The sequence below is a fragment of the Cryptomeria japonica genome, chromosome 3, assembly GCF_030272615.1.
Source record: "Cryptomeria japonica chromosome 3, Sugi_1.0, whole genome shotgun sequence".
Classification (NCBI taxonomy): domain Eukaryota; kingdom Viridiplantae; phylum Streptophyta; class Pinopsida; order Cupressales; family Cupressaceae; genus Cryptomeria; species Cryptomeria japonica.
The window spans coordinates 221,764,919-221,771,550 of record NC_081407.1 but is presented as its reverse complement, the minus strand read 5'-3'; positions in this window follow the sequence as shown (position 1 = coordinate 221,771,550).

The following is a 6,632-nucleotide window of genomic DNA, read 5'->3' as shown; positions in this document are numbered from 1 at the left end:
ACCTTGCTGGTAGTCCACCTCAGCAGATCGTTGCTGCAAATCATCAAAGGATCATACCTATTCAAATTTGAAAAATAATTCCTCCAGAGGCATTCGAAAGGCATTTGGGGAATGTAGTAGAGACCAAAGGAAAGCTTAATAATGAGGAGTAAGCTTGGAGGACTCTCCCTTCAAGAGGGAGTTAACATTAGGAGGAAAAGAGTGGGAATTCTTCTAGCATTTTAGGCTTGATTCCATTAATCTAAGAGTTGCAATAGCATCAACAACCCCATTTCCTTCTTTGTAGATGTGCATGATGCAAAAGGAGTCAAGTCCTGAAATGAGTCTGAGGATATCTTTAACGATAACTTCAATTGACTAGTTGAGTTTATTCCACCCTTTGACAACATCAATGATAAGTTTAGAGTCTCCTTCAATATCCATAGTTATAATGCCCATAGAGAGGGAAAAACAAACCCCCCAGGCCAAGGCCATAGCATCTACTTGATTGTTCGTGTGACCGTTCAGGTTCCACATATATGCTACAACCAGGGCCCTGTTATGGGTTCTAATGACACCACCCCTTACATCCAGACCATGCCTAGAAGCCCCATCAAATTTTAGTTTGAAGCAACCCAAGGTCGGGGGACCACTTAGTATTCTGTCTGAGGAGAAGCTTGGAACTGTCAGTGTGAGAAAAAGAGCTAGGAAGGTTCCAACCGAGAATAGTCTCCCAATCCCTCATAGAGGGTGGAATAGGGGGCTTTCTAACTCGAGTAAAAGAGATATTTTCTAATAAGAGCTTAAGGAAACATGCAAAGACACTTTCAAGAGAGGCCTTCTTATCCCTAAACATCATATTGTTTCTCTCTCTCCAAATGCTCCAATAGAGGTGAGGGGGAATTTGTCTCCAGAGTTGGAGAATCGGGGGGTTGGAAGTGGGGCCCCTCCACTCCTGCAACAAATCAGTCAAATTTTCATTCAAAACCCAACAAAGGTTGAGTTAACTACAAACCATCCCCCAAAGGTATTTGGCAAAGGAACAATAGAGGAAAAGATGGGGAGGGCTTTCTATATCAGATTTGCAAAGAACACATCTATTGGGGAACTGGAATCCACATTTAGCCAAGTTCTCCTAAGTAACGATTATGTTATGCAGAGAAGTCCACCAATAAAAAATGATCTTGGTGATAAGTTGAGGCTTCCAAACTTCATTCCACATCACCAGTGGGATAGGGTCCTGTAGCATGCTATGGTAGGTCATCTAAATAGATAATTCCCCAATGGGGTTCCATTTCCAAATAAATTTGTCCTCCCTAGGAAAGAGTGGGAGTCTTATCCTATCCAACAGATTCTATAGTTCCATGGCAACAAATAGAAGGAGAGGTTGATCAAAACAACAATAAAAAAATGACCTTCCAAGTGTTGTTGATGAAGTATTTGGAGACCCAGACCCCAAATAAACCCTTGGTAGCATCTTTAATCCATCTAAGGGAGGGATAAGAAATCAGGGGCTTTTCCCCAGGCCAACAATCTTCCCAGAATAAAATCATTCTACCATTACCAATGAACCATTTCATGCCCTGGGATATAAGCTCCCTGTAGTTGAGGATATTATTCCAAATTTTGGACCATCTAGGTAGTCCTCTTCATTTAGAGTAGAAATGAAGCTACCTTGGCCAATGTATTTGGCCCTCATAATATGCCCCCAATCCAGATCCTTGTGGATGAGGTTCCAAGATATTTTATTCATAAGAGCTCTATTGAAGTGGGTGATTTTGTGGATTCCCAGGCCCCCTTGCAGTTTCAGGTAGCAGACTTTGCCCCAGCTAACAACAAAAAGCCTTCTTTTTTCTTCCAATCTCCTCGAAAGGAAAGTTGTTTGGATATGTTCCAGCTTGTTAGACATAGTGGCGAATATTTTTAAAAGGGAGAGGAAGTACACCAGAATTCCCTATAAAGAGGAGGCCAGTAGTTGAAGCTTCCCTGCACTACTTAGGAACCTTCCTTTCCACCCTGCCCAAGGTAGATGTTAGGGAGTGAGGCAATTTGGCATCCAAAGATCCCTTGAATTTTAGCTTGAAGTTTATCCTTCATGTGAAAGAAATAGATATTTCATTTATCACAATTGATGTGTTGGCCCAAGGCATTCACATAGCAATTGAGTAAGGACTTCCATCCCTTAGCCTCAATCACCAAAGAAATCCCAAAAATAATAGTGTCATCGACAAACTATTGTAAAAAAGTAGGGGAGATAGTAGAGGCAGGTTTGATTCCCTTGAGGTCTCCTCTATTAATGAGGAAGCTGAATTTTTTCGCTAAAACCTTTGCTAGAATTATGAAGAGGTAGGGTGATAGAGGGTCACTCTGTCAAAGACCCCTAGAAGTCCCAAAGGACCCCTAGGGTAAACCATTTATGAGGATAGAATAATTGGCAGTGGATATGCATTCCCTAATGAGGTTGAGAAGCTTCCCCCAACACCCAACTTTTGAAAGAGTTTAAAAAGAAAGCTCTAGTTCACTATATCACAAGCCTTAAAGATATCAAGTTTCAAAACCATACCAGGTTTGCGACATCTCTTCATAGAGTAAATGACTTCATGAGTGGAAATGGCCACATCCAGAATTTGTCTACCCAAGACAAACCCCTTTTGACTAGGGCTAATCAGAGAATCTAGAAAGGGTTTTAGCCTATTCACCAAGACCTTGGTGAAAATCTTGTAGAGTGTGTTATAGAGGCTGATGGGCTGAAAGTCCCTTAGGAGGGTCGGTGCTTGAATCCTAAGAACTAGAGCAATGAAAGTGATGTTAAGATTTTTGAGCATTTTACCAAATCTGAAGAAGTCCTTAGTGGAAAGAACCACATCAATGCCCACCACATCCCAAAAGTCCTGGAAGAAAGTCAAAGGGAAGCCATCCAGGCCCGGAGCTTTGAAATCCTTCATAAAGAACACTGCAATCCTCACTTCATCGTCAGTGACCGGGGACATAATATAATCGTTGTCCTCCATGGTGAGGGGAGAAGGAAGGCAATGAAGGAGGTTCTCAACCAAGTCTGGATCCCAAGTCCTGCAATCCTCCCTGAACAAAGAAGAGAAGTAGTCTGTAGCTAGGTTTCCAAGATTCGCTTCATCTTTGACATCTTGATTTTGATCATTCTTAAACAAGAGATGTGATTTCTTCTCCAGTGAATACTAGCAGATATGTGGAATAAATTTGTATTTTGTCTCCTTCCTTCAACCATTGGACTCGATATTTCTTCTTCCAAAAAATCTCCTCCCTAGCTGAGTTCTCCTTCCATTTCCTTTTTAGACTCACCTATTCATGATGAGTAGCTTCAAGGATGTCCCCTTTGTCAATTTTCTCCTGAATACCTACAAGTTTGGTATTGAGCTCCTTTTTCTAAACAAAATTATCACTGAAGGTGTTTGTTCCATCTACGAACATTCTTTTTGACTTAGTCTAATTTTTGAGCAACCCAAAACATAGGTGTGCCAGAGATGGGAGTGTTCCACCAAATTTTGATATAGTCTTTGAATTCAGGGTGGGTATTAGTACTAACTTGTTGAAATTACATACACAAACACATTTCTAAATAAAATATGCATTGGATTCAAGGTCATAAATATAAGCATCAAGTGTGAACTTATTTGAATTGAACCATGATAGAGAATAGTCACATTCATAGTTTGCTAGATCTCAATTAATGCATATTTGATTTATGATTGCTAAGATGAATTATATACCCACTCATTCATAAACTAAATAGTCATGACATCATTTATTGATCTTATTATTTATTTTAGTACTTGATTTTATATTCATCTCAAATATCTAGGTTAATCAATGAACCTAATCCTCAAACCTGTCTAGGATATTGAAATTATTCCTTATTTCAGAAAAATTATCATAATTTTCTATCTTTTTTAAACACCCTTATTTCATGTATGCAAATAATGTTCCATTAATGTTTTTAATTATTTTTTTCTTTTTATTTGCACTTTACTTACATTGGTGAATCTGGCATTCCTTACACTCTCTAGGGTTTTTATTTTAGTACTTCAATTTATGCATTTATAAAAAAAGATACATAATAATTTGCATGTTTCTTGGTATGTCTTTAATCACATCAAACATTGTAGAAATGGTCTAGCAAGATTTAATAAGGCACAAAGTGGGAAGATGGTTATCTTCCCTTCCTATAATAACAACCTCTAGGGGTTCTTTTAGTACTAACTGTTGGCATTGCCAAAACCGGTTAATCCAGAGAACCGATATATTTGTTGAGATTTGTCATTGATGTCTAACACTGACCGGTGGAGCAGTACCAGTGGAGTGGTGTATCTCAGTAGAAAAGTGATGACTTGTAAACAACATGGAAGCAACATAAGAGACATATGATCAAGGTTCAATCAGTTCAAAGGAATACAAACCAAGCTAACTGATCAGTCACTCAAGAAGATCAGTGTTGAGGTCAAATCTTTAGGTTGGTCATTCTGATGATGATGAAGTCATAGAAGGTGACTTAGATAAGAAGGCTTGAGGTTGTATGCAAACCAGAACCTCATTGGCAAATAAGAGCAGAGGTTTGATGGAAGCACTACAAACCAACATCAAAGGATGAACCAATAATGAAGAGCGGAGTGGTATACTGGTACATCGGTGAAGCAGAAGGAAGATAGGTGGGCATTGTAAATCTCAAAGCGGTGATCAGTTACATAATTGTGATAGCAAAAGGTGAGTTGGTGAGTTTGTAGCTACACCCAACTAAAGGTTGGTGAGGTCAACTTCAGTTATCATGTAGCTAAGCCATGATTATTTGCGGATTTTTTGGTTCACATTTAAAAGACTAAATGTGACCCAGAAGTCACTATTTTTGGGGGATGCGGTGACATAATTAATTGAGTAGTTGGAGGAATTGTTGCAAGGCGTGTAGAGCAAGAATGGGAAGATTTGAATTCCAAAGCTACCAAAATCTGTGATTGCATTGATTAAGGAAACACCTGAAGGTGACGACAAAGAATGTATAAAGTATTTTGAGTTCATTCAAAATACTCTTGATCGTAAATTTTGCAAAGAGAAAATCTTGTGAGAGGCGATACAAAGTGCACAGTGAAGAGTGAGGAAGAGATAAATGATTTATCAAAGAAGAGTGTGTGTGAAGTAGACCGACAGAGTGCAAAGCCAAGGATATGAGCAGAGGACCGGTGTAGTGCAGAGCAGACACAACCAATGGAGATAGAACATGATTTTCATTGTGATCTAATCAAGCTATCAATAGCTATTCCAACAGATCAAATTCCTATTGCTTTCTAACAATTGTAACTCAAAATCCTTTAACCGGGTGGACTTTAACAAGTTGCTTTGTAAAATCCCTTAACTAGTTATCATCTTAATTGATGATCCTAAGACCTTTAAAAAGGCTACCTCCAACAAGGTAAAGGCACTAATAGGTCTTAAAGAAAATCCCTTAACTAGGTGGCAACTAATAGTGTCTTTGTAATCTCCTAACAGGGATGGCTCCTCACCGGACGTACTCTAGAAGAGTGCAATTTTTGTGAGTTTCTACTCACACCGTGGTTTTCTCCCATTTGGGTTAAACCATGAGATAAATCTTTGTGTTACTGTCTATATTTTCATGCATGCATGTTCTTCTACAATAACTATTTATATAGATGAATATTAAGTTAGTGAAGTCTTGAGTTAAAAGGTTTTAATTTTGTAAAACTAGTAAAGTGTTGATTCATCCCTCCCCTCTCAGCACTGGTTGGGACTAACAATTGGTATCAGAGATTTGGTCCTTAGACTCAAAAGAGTTTAACAACTTAAGGAAAGATCCAAGATGATGCGAAAGGAGGGTCCTAAGCTCTCCAAGGAGAATTACACCTTATGGTGTGGTAGAATGAAGCTCTACCTAAGAACTTTAGGAGATCAATACTGGAATCATGTAATCATAGAATACAATGAACCTACAGGGGTTCTCACTGCAGATTAGATCAAAGAAAGGCAAGACAACACTGCTACTATGGATCTGATTGCTAGGACTCTAATTGATAATGAGTATGTTGAGGTTCAAGATCTGAAAATAGCCTATCAAATGTGGAATAAGCTGAAAATTGTTTATGGAGGAGATCCTCATGTTCAAAAGGATAAAGTGGACAACTTGAGAGGAAATTTTGATGAGATGAGGATGTAAGAAGGAGAAAATATTGAACAATATAGTAAAAGAATAAAGGATGTGGTAAATTCCATCAGAAGTGATGGAGGAAAGCTTGAAGAAGATGATGTGGTTAGCAAAATCTTGAGAACCTTGCTACCACAATATGTCATAAGGGTTTCTGTAATTTAGGAACTAAGATCCTTATGAATAGTTAGTGTTTCACTTGACTCACTGATCGGTAAGTTGACTGCCTTTGAACTTAGAAACTATGATAACAATGTACCAAAGATTGATGTTGCCTTCAAAGATTCCATGATATCTGCACCAACAAGGAGAAGAAAAGAAACTGGAAACAGTTCTATTACAAGAATCGATCATTCTCATGAAAGTGACAACCTGTTATCTGAAGAACAGGAACAAGATGAGATTGAAGCTCTATTGGCAAGAAGATTGCCAAGAGGAAAATGAAAGTATAAAGGTAAACTTCCCTTGA